Raw genomic sequence first — 11209 nt, 5'->3', positions numbered from 1 at the left:
TTTACACTTGCGTAAAGGTTTGAGCAACCAATCACTTGTTATCAATGAATTATAGTTCCCAACACAATCCAATAACATCTATGCATTTTATTGGACAAGTAAGACATATAAAGAGAAGAATTAAATAGATTTTAGATATGTAAGTGAACACATAAAATGGAAAAGCTGATGGGTGAGTGACTGAAATTTGAGAAGTCTGACCCTGACAAACTACTGCCTAAGACATTTGTGTGGGGGAGTGTTTGATTGATTCTCATATTAGCCATACTTTCTAAACTACTTGGAAGAGAAATTAGAACTCGCATGGTTTCCTGGCTAACATTTTAAGAAAATTAATCTCTCTCCTCTCTCCCTCCCCCCTCACCACCACCCCTCTCTGATTATGCCTACATGTATACCTGGTGTCTGTAGAAGCCAGAAGAAGGTGTCAGAACCCCCAGAACTGAAGTTACAGATGGGTGTGAACTGCTATGTTGGTGCTGGGGACCAAATCTGGGTCCTTTGCAAGAGCAGCAGGTACTCTTAACTGCTGAGTCACCTCTCCAGCTCTTTAATGTTCTGGATCACTGGGTGGGCTGATTTAGGGCTCCCCTGTGGCTGCTCTAAGAAGCACTTGGTTCTTTTTGGCTTGAGGAAGCAATAGAAGATGACATTGCAGTTTTTAAAGAGCTTCTCAGAACCTAGTGAAGATTCCCAAATGACCTAAATATTTGCTGGCTGGGTTATGCGAAGCAACAATCAAAGACTCTGGGTCCACCCATCATACCTGACTTTCCATTCTATTTTTGGCCACCAAGTTATTGTGTCACTCAGTTAATTCACAGCGGGGGATTTCAGTGACAAATCATTTTCTAGCAGTGTAGACGAATCCTGCCCGGAATGACCATTTTGGCTAAAGCAACTCCTCTGTAAGTTGGGAGGCACCTGTTTATCATAGGCACCTGAGCCTTCCAATTCTGGAAGGTGGGACTTTATGACAAGTAGCAACAGTATAAGCCTATGGCCTCTGGTTTTTGCTTATTATTAGTGTCACACCAGAAGCTGCATAAGCCAAGCTGGTTTAAACTTTTACCTGTCATGACAGGCAGTAAGTACTCTGGTTGAATGTCCATATTTGCATCACTGTGTCCACTATGATAATAGAGTGTGTAGTTTTCCAAAACACATAGTACTTCAGATGATGCTGAACACAAACTCCTTGGTAAATACTCTTTCTCCTTGCTCTATTGTTTTGGTGTTATGTTTACAGTGGTACATTACTACTCGGAAAATACTCCCTCCTTCCTTATATATGACTTTCCAGCTCCATTGACATGAAACTTGGCCACATGACATGCTTCAGACAATGACAACACACCAGAACTAAGCCTGGGCCTTGAAATGCTTGGTGTGTTCCCACCTTATGTTCTGTGCCCTGAAAGTGTATCCCCCATAGAGGCTGCCTCCCTAGCAGAGATCCAGAATGAGACCCATCAGGAAGCCTTGAGTTTGACCCAAAGTCCAACTTCTCCAGCTTGCATATTACATATGGGTGCAATACTGCATCAAGGCAGCAATTCCAGGAAAAGCCATCATGACTTAGAAAACCACAGGAGTGGTTGGAAGGCATGGTGGACAGCAGAAAAGACTGAATGGAGGCCTGGGGAAGGCTAAGCCACCTCAACTGACTACAGGCCAATGAGCAGAAAATTAAGTGCTCAGGGCTGGATGAAGCTTAGATTTTTGTGGTGGTTTGTTTCCTGATAATTGCTGGTAAGTTGACCGATTTTGCACAACACAAACTTAAAAGAAATCATCTCAGTTTTAAAGAACAATCCCCTTTCCCATCCAAGTACTAACCAGGCTCAGCCCTGCTTAGCTTCTGAGATCAGACAAGATTGGGCACATTCAAGGTGGTTGCAGGTGCAAACTCTCCTCCCCTCCAATTAAAGTGGCTAATAACCATCTGGTACAAGCTGTTTCCTTCTCTCTTTTCTAATTCCAGGATTAAATGAGCAAATATATGTTAAAAACAAATCCACAAAACACTAATACTATAACATTAATATAATACTGTCCACAAGAAGTAAGTGCTCATGAGGCATTTTTTTATTAATAATCGCATACCAGTATACTCATACACTTCCAGGGTAGTTTGGTTTGGTTTCTGGTTTTGTTTTGCTTTGTTGAGACACTTTCGAATTCACTGTGTAGACCAGGCAGGCCTCAAACTTGTAGCAATCCTCTGTCTCAGCCTCCCAGGTGATGGAATTACAGATATGTATCACCATACATGGCTTATGGCTTTTTTGATTTATCCAAAAATAAAACCATGTTTACATGGTCTCATTTATAGCCTTAGCTTGCTTTGCTCACTTAAAGCCATCAATGGGCTCCTCCAGATTAGCTCATATTTTTAAGACAATCCATCTTTCAAAGTGGCATTCCGTCTTTCAACATGGTATCCCATGGTTTGAATTATATAATTGGTTTGTTTTACCTATTTTCATTTTCTAGATAAAGAATCTAAGATTCATATTGCTAAATATCAGCTGACCTCCCTATCACACTTCAGATTCTTCCTCTGTGTCAGGCTCACCTTTGTGACATGCTTTAGCCCACAGAAGATGAATAGCAGGGACCTCTGGGCAAAGCTTTAGGTGTCACTCAGTGGTATAACTTGTATCTCTTCTGTGGCACACGCCAGAAGTATCTCAGGCAGGGTTCTTCCAGCCAGGGTGTCAATGGTATACATTTGGGCCTGGATGAAGTTGGAAATAGGCAAGCACAGAAAACAAACTCATGTTGTCTCTGAGATTGTTGATCACTGTTCCAACAAGACAGAAAATGCTGATCCAGTGCTTCCAGACTTCCGAATATTTGGATGTTCATCGGAAACATCATCATCGTTGAGCCATGTGCCAGGATGCTGGAGGAAGATGTGGGCTGAAAGAACTACTGGGAACAGTGGTTCCTGACACTTTACAACATTATCAGTTGCTTCCCCCTTATTGCCAAATCAGCAGGAATGATTGTAGCAGTGTCACAGAAAAGTCCCTGCAGCCCAGTGGACTGAGAATCATCTTTTGTGTAGAGAAGGTCCTTAAGTAGGGAAGCATCAGGGAATCTTTGTCTTGATTTCTCTACGTTGCACACTCTTTGCACACAAACACACAAGGCACTGTCTGTGATTAGCAAAACCACCGTCATTTTTTAGAAGCCCCATCCAAGGAAGGAAATGCAATGGAGAGGTGAAGAGAATGAAAGAGGTCACCCAAAGTTTAAAGCTACCTTCACTATGAATCAGCTCTGGACCCTAGCTCTCTCAGAGGACTTAACTTTAAAGACCCTTCAAAAGATCGAAGACAGAGTCACATCTAATCAGATGAAAAAAATGTTTTTATTTGTATTGCAAGGGTAATACATGTTCACTGTAGAAAACTTGGAAATGAAGAAGGTAGCATAATGAAGAAAGTAGAAACTACACAAATATCACAAGTGTCAACATCTTGATGGCTATGACACATCTGCTCCTAGGGAAACAAACATTTTACATATGACAAGTGACCACATTGCAAAGCTGACCAAGGCATTTAAGCATGTACACACACACACACACACACACACACACACACACACACACATCCCAAGTCCCTCTTTTCCATCCCTCTTTTCCAGCTCCAAATATGCCTTGGTCCCTAACAACTAAGCCTTCATGAACATCTTCATCCCCTCTTCCTCTTCTCTTTGCTGCCTCCTCTTCTCCTGGCTATTTCCACTTACTTTGGAAGATTCTTATTAACTAATTTCTCCACTTTCTTCCACTTCTATCCTTGACAGAGGCCCTTCCACCCAGGACTCCTGTAACTCAGAGCATTATCATGCTGGGCTCATCTTATCTTCCCTCTTATGCATTTCCCTTGCTATACCTCAACCAGTGGGCATGCCCGGAAACTGTTGTTTAGCAACAAGTGCCAGTGGCTAATAGACACTCAAAACAATAAACACTCAAAAATACTAAAATGAATAAAATATTTAACAATATGGGATACTTGTATTCTGAAATCCCCCCAAAGAACCTGGCATTTCAATAAATTCCCACTCAAAGATTAAATACAAAAAAAAAAAAAAAAAGATGAAGACATGTCTCATGAAGTTTACACACTCAATGGGAACTAACAGTATATAGTAATACGATCGTCTTTCTTTTCAAGCTGGGACAGCCAAGACAAAGGCCCCAACTTCAACCCAGCTCAGGCAGGGTGTCCTAATAGTACCAACTGGAATAAAAAGACATTATCACCTTCACTCCAAAATTCCAGTGAACCAGCACAATGAAATTGATTGCTCATTCAGAATCCAGCAGGACTACTTCTAGTCAGTGAACATCCTTCCATGGGGCCATTCAGAGATCAGATTCCTTCTATCTGTGGCTCTGTTCTTCTGTATGTTCTTGAAGTCCCTTGTATTACCAAAGAACATGAGGAGAAGACTTTCTGAAACAAGCTTGTAAATATATACACAGCACATTCATCCTATTTGTACTGGCTAAAACTCAGACATGCCTGTTCACAAAGGAGCCCACAAACACAGACTAGCTGTATGGACAGGTGAGAAAGGAGAAGGCCCAGTGCATGCTAAGAAGCTTTCCTGAGGCAGGTGGCCATACCCAGTCTTCTTCAGTGATTATAAATACATGGAATTTTGATTTATGGATACTGAAAGTAGTTGCTTTGATAGAATGTTCATTCAACATGAAAACATCACCCCAGATTTATAAACTTTGTATTAAAAAGGGGTCAGACCTAGACCACAAATGTTGGTGAACAGTGCTGGACAGATTTTACACAAGACTATGGGAGATGGCTTCTGCGAACATGACAGTGGGTAACGGCTGCTGTGATTAGTATGGGCTCACAGAGAAGATCATAAAGGAGTCTGGCAGAGAGCATCTTGGACAGAGGCAGCAAAAGGCATCTGGTGGCAGAACTTCACTTCTATGTGTACAGCAACCCTTCTACTGAGAAACTACTCCAGAAGTTCTTGCTTGAATACAGCAAAGGCTTTTCACTAACTTCTAACCATTACCCCAGCTTTGATCTCAAAAATCTAGACTAAGTCAATTCTCCCACATGGCCATTGCCCCATTATCTGAAAGCTCTTCAAAGGACTCAATCTTTCCTACCTTCCTCCCAGCTAAATAAGGCCAGTTTCTTCTACTCTTCTCCATGGAACATAGTTTCAGGCCCATCACCATATGCCCATCTTTCCTTGGGAGGTCCATTGGTCAGCCATAATGGCTTCTAACTTTTTCACCCACGGCTTCTGCTCAGCAGTACTTGTTTAGTACATCCCTGCTCCCAGCATCATGCCCTACACTTCAAGACTAGAAGCACTTAAGCAGAAGGATGCTGCTTACACTGGGAGGTCAGAACTTGGAAGATGATGTCTGAGACTTGGGCTATTTAGTGGGCATGGGGTTTTATGGATATTTTGTGTGGACTGCCATCACTACAAGGGCAATAGTGACTGCCAGTCACACAGACCTTGCCCTAAACCAACAACACAGGAGCACTGATGAATCACCAAGATCTACTTAACACTCTCTGTGCCCAACACCATGCTAGCTGCTCAGCATACTACAGACACCAAAGTCACTATTTCCTGTTGCATTCTCAATGCTTGGCCTCTGCTGGGTTAGGTTAAAGAGATCTCAGGAGAAAAATTAGAAATACACAATTATACAAAGAAATGCAGAATAACAAATTTCATTGCTAAGAGGAAATCACCATCATCCTGGCCTCAGCTTTCCACTAGAGGACACCTGGTAGAGATCCTTTTTGTCACGTCTCAAAGCCTTCTCACTCTTCATGGACAGGAAAGTGAGCTAGCAAATGGCTGAGTGCAGAAGGATCCAAGCATACTTACCTCAGCAGTTTATTCTCACTTCCAAGACAATTTAAGCAAGGCTATCCAGTCCCTTAGGGATCACTTCGTATCTACTCACCCAGGCCCAACAAGTCAGTGGTAAAAGCACCAAGAGGCCTGATATGGCTTTGTACCTGACCTGTCCTTCAGCTAGGAATCTATCTCTTGCCCTGTCCATCTGATTCCTAGGTCTCACTTTCATCTGGATCTACACTCAAAAAGCAAAGAAAGGAGGGGAAATTATAGGAACTTTTGAAGAGTGTGTAAATGGGGGGGAGGGGCATGGCTTTAGGTGGGAGGTGAGCACATTAGGGAAGCTACAGAATGCTTCATCATCTAAACAAAGATCCACAGAAAAAAAGAAATCAGTTGAGGACCAGGGAAGTTGGGGTGGCAGTATCATATAAAGAGTCTTAGGGGAACAAATAGCTTGTCACTTTTGGGGAACCCAAGACCAGAGTGGGAATCATTACGACTGGTCACCAAATACTACCAGCTCTTTGTTTTTCCTGCTTTCCTGGCTGAGTGGGCCACGAGACTAGTTTTAGCCAATGAAACTGTGAGAAGTGACATGTAACATTTTAAAGCAAAGGCATATAATTATTCTCACAGAGTCTTCAAATCTCTCTTTCCCTCTATCAAGAGAGTGTTTAGGTTCCTAGAAGTGAGCAGTCCACCAGCTTGGGTCCCAGAGGAAGGTGATATTATTAGAGACCCTGCCAACCTTGACAGACATGAAGCAAGAGTAAAAAAACCTTTTGTTACAAGTCACTCAAGTTTAGAAACTGATTCTTAGTTGTATTGCAACTGATTCAGCAGTGGATGGTATGGCTGGAGAAGACCAAATGCAGAAGGAAGGTATGAGGAGAAAGGCTGCAGGGGGGGGGGGTGTACCAGCCTAGAGAGACAGAGGAAAGAAGGAAGGGGGGGTGGTTAAGCTGGCAAAGACAGAGAGGTGTAGGAAGAGAAGCCCAGGCTAACCCATCCAGGTAGGGAATTTGCCATGATCCAATATGACGAATTAAGTCCAGGTAATATTTCTACTTCGCTATTGAAATATTCTGTAGCTAGAGTTTTCCTGCTTTGCCCACAGTCAGGACAAATCTTTGTCACCCGCCAGTCCCACAGCCGCTCAGACCCAACCAAGTAAACACAGAGACTTATACTGCTTACAAACTGTATGGCCGTGGCAGGCTTCTTGCTAACTGTTCTTATATCTTAAATTAATCCATTTCTATAAATCTATACCTTGCCACGTGGCTTGTGGCTTACCAGAGTCTTCACATGCTGCTTGTCATGGCAGCGGCTGGCAGTGTCTCTCTGCCTCAGTCTTCCGTTTCCCAGAATTCTCCTCTCTCCTTGTCCCACCTACTTCCTGCCTGGCCACTGGCCAATCAGTGTTTTATTTATTGACCAATTAGAGCAATTTGACATACAGACCATCCCACAGCAATATTCCATAATTCCACGTGCAAAGGCTTTTTTAAAAAAATCCATCAATAAGCTTTTACCACGCATCCTTTATCCTTCCATGTGCCAGGTACTTAGTAAGCATAGATAGAGATACAAAATAAGAACAACACTGCTTCTGAGTTTTGAGTCAGTGATTGAAGAAGACATTCTCTTTCAGGCACGTACCCACTATGGTTGGGAGATTGGTAGGGAAAGCTTTGGGGGGAATGATTATTTTATCTGACTCTTGAAAAATGAATAGTTCATATAAAATTACATTTATTTTATTTGTGTGTGTGTGTTTATTGTGTGTGTAGGTCAGATGATAACTTGAAGGAGTCCATTCTCTCCTTCTACCATTTGGGTCTTAATGATCGCACTCAAGTTGTCAGGCTTGGTAGCAAGCGCTCTAAGTCACTGAGCCATGTCTTAAGCCAGTTCACATTTTGATTAAGAATAAAAGTATATAGAAGGAGGGATATTAAGTGGAGTGGCTGAGACTCTGAGGAATGGACGGAATGTGGATTGTAGGGTGTGGTGGATTGCATCTCTATTTACAAATACTTGCTTCCCTTCCCCTGTGACGTCAGGCTTGACCACGTGAACTGCTTTCAGAAGAAGCTTTAAGATTTGTGTAATCTTTGCTCTCAGCAATATTTAGAATGAAGATGCTGTTGGCCAGGGTCCCAGAACCCACATATGTGTACAAGTACAGACAGAGATGACTTCTGTAGACACGTAGCATGAGTGGGAAATAACCCTGGGGCTATAATCCAGGAAGATTTGTGGATGGCTTCCCCAACAATAATCTAGCCTAGACAGAAGTGGGCATGTCAAGCTCCTGACTTTCAGGCATACAGTGGGACTACATGTCCCTGTACCCTTTAAGGCATGAGTCATGTGACTCCTATCAGCTTCTAGTCAATGAATTCAATAATGTGCATCACACTTGGAAAAAGCTCTTAAAGTTGGCATGGATTCATGCATTCTTTCCCCACCAAGATGATGATGATGATTCTGGAAGCACGATTCAAGATGAATCCTTCTACAGATTAGGTAAACACATTAAGCACAGCCATTCTGAACCTGGTCATACACAATGAGAAAGAAGTCAATTTCTTTATAAGCTACTAAGATTTTTTTAGGGTTATTTGTTTTAGCAGTATAACTGCACTTGACCTGACTCATTTAAAACACAGCATGGGGTAACACAATAAAACCAATAAACATAAAAGCCAGACATTCATCTAGACTGGACAACAGCTAAGAACACAGGCTGAAAGGATAGTGATCTTTTTGGCAAACCTCACCTGTCATAAATTAAGAGACAGATCATGAACCTGTCACCAGAATTTTCCCCCCGGGTGGGTGATGAGGTAGTGGAGGTGGGAGGGACTAAGTAGCACCTATCTCTGACTTCTAAGGGCCCACCAACCAAGTTTGATTTTACCAAATTTCACCAGGGGAACCAATGAGTCCATTAGGCTTCCTCATAGAACATGATGGAGTGCTACAGGCAGGATTCAGGGAGACTCTGAAGCAGCTGGGCTGCAAGGTCTGCACCAGCATAGATGATAGCTCCCCTGGGGCTGTGCAGATGGAGACTCTTCCCCCACATCTTCCCCAACCTATATAATCTATTCACACCCTGAGACCCTATGGCCAAATCCAAGTAGGTGCATAGGTGGCAGGAATGATTGACTGGATACTCTGGTGAGGTCATGACACTGTCTATCCCTCCTTTGAGGTAGGGGATGGCAACAGTCCATACACCCAACTGTGATGATCTTTCTCAAGTAGGTACAACTGATCTTATGGACAGTGCCTTACAACAGAACCTAAGGAGAGAAAGCAAGAGGTTGGAACATCAGGTCAGGAGCATTTGCAGGTGGCTACCGAAATGCACTCAAGGTAGATGTGGCCACATCGTAGGTGGGAACAAAAGGGAATAGAAAAATCCCAAAATTTGGGGTTTGCAGGTTGAACAGAGGCAATCCCAACAAAATAAAATAAATTAGGAAAGGGCCTGGAGAAGTCAGCCTTGAAGGAAGGATCTGTTCAAGAGGTAAGAACCTATTGTTAAAATTCTCAAGATACACAGATCATGATGGTGAAGACTGTGATCTCAGTGTTTGGGAGTTAGAGCAGGATGGTGGCCTTCAAGGCCAGCCTGGGCTGTAACAAGATCCTGTCTTGAACCAACCCCTCTGTATACACTATGATAGTACCTAATACGTTCATTCAGCACTGGAGAGGAAAAGAAAGGCACAACTTTCCCATCTTCTAAGCTTAACATACCCAAAACCAAGCCAAAAGCAAGAAGAAAGAGATGAGTAGAACAGGAGGCAGAAGAGTAAGAAAGCAGAGAAACGGCAAACCACTGGAATGGGACCAAAAAAGAACAGTTGCTGTGGCCACTGGCATATGGCATACCAGGTATCCTACTTGTATGGGAATTACAATCAACCGGCATTACAAAAGACCATCTTCAAGACTTAAACAATGGATCCCTTATATTTTTTTAAAGCCCAGGGCCTTCATTAAGTCTTTGGAAAACTGAGGGCAAACCCAGGATCAAAGAAAGAGGCCATACAAGCAGAACCAGGCCCTAATTGCAGGAATGGATAGAGAGGGGTCCTGAAAACCCTCAGGGGCTGGTATCTACTGTGACCTCAGTTCTTTCCCTTCCAAAGCAGAACCTCAGTCTCTGTCTCATCATACAAACTGAATGGGGTGCAAGGTAGCTAGCTCTTCTTCAGAGGAGACACACACCTGGACCTGATGTCTCTATACACTACCTCTCCAAGCCTGGATGTGAACTTCATGCTGTAATTGAAGGGTTGTTGGGGCTGTATCCACTGAAGAAGGAAAGAAGGCAGGAAGGACCCCTTTCAGACCCTCATCTCAGGCATGGCCTCGTGACTGGCTTTGGCCAGAGGCATATGAGCAAGAAAGGTGTCATTTTCAGGTGGATACATTGAGAGCCAGTCAGAGCTTAGCTGAGTTCCCCCTTCAGTCACAACTAGTGAGAAGCAGGACAGCGGACAGAGTTCCCTGTACAGCCACAGTGGGCAAGTAGTAGGAAGGAGCAAGAAACAATCTTTCACTGACTACAGCCTCTGGGATGATGGGTTTAGGTAGCATAACCCAGCCCTTCCCAACTGAGCCTCCAGAATGCTGAGGCTGTGTCTGGACTGTGAAACATCCCTTCTCTCAGGCAAAGAGGACGGCTGAGGATGGCTTGCAAGCAGAGGCATTAACAAGAACAGATCTTTACGTGCTATTTATTAACCTAAGTAGAAAAATTAGCCTCCTAAGCCAGGAGGCAGAAGATACACAGGACCCTTGGGCAAAAGAGACATATTCACACAAAGTCCTAAGTCTGGGAGTTTCTGAATACAGGAACAAGAGAGCAACGTCCACGCCATCAGCACCACGTCCCAAGCAGATAACCAAGGCTTTGAGGGAAAGTTTGCCAGAGTGCAGAAAACACAAAGGAATGTAACACAGACTTAAGGTCACTTTCCAGCTGTCTGTGTGCCCCAAGCAAGACACGGAGACTTTCTGGGATTATTTCCTCCTGTGTGAAGTCTAGGTAAAAAATGTATGCTTCTCAAGATGGTTGTGGGAAGAAAACAGCAAATTTAAACTGCTTGAACTAACTGGCAGGTAATGGGTGTTTAATGGACAAAACTTACTTTTATTACTGTTATCATAAATCATGTAGAATATGAGCTCCTTGACAAAAAACGATCAGGAGAACTCGTTCTCTCTTTGGGGGAAGTAAATGGATCTGGACTTCACAGAAATCCTGCTCTACCCTGCCCCCACAAAGGTCAACGCTTGGCTG

This window comes from Peromyscus maniculatus, chromosome 2, assembly GCF_049852395.1.
Source record: "Peromyscus maniculatus bairdii isolate BWxNUB_F1_BW_parent chromosome 2, HU_Pman_BW_mat_3.1, whole genome shotgun sequence".
NCBI classification, from domain to species: Eukaryota; Metazoa; Chordata; class Mammalia; order Rodentia; family Cricetidae; genus Peromyscus; species Peromyscus maniculatus.
This window is presented reverse-complemented; position numbering follows the sequence as displayed.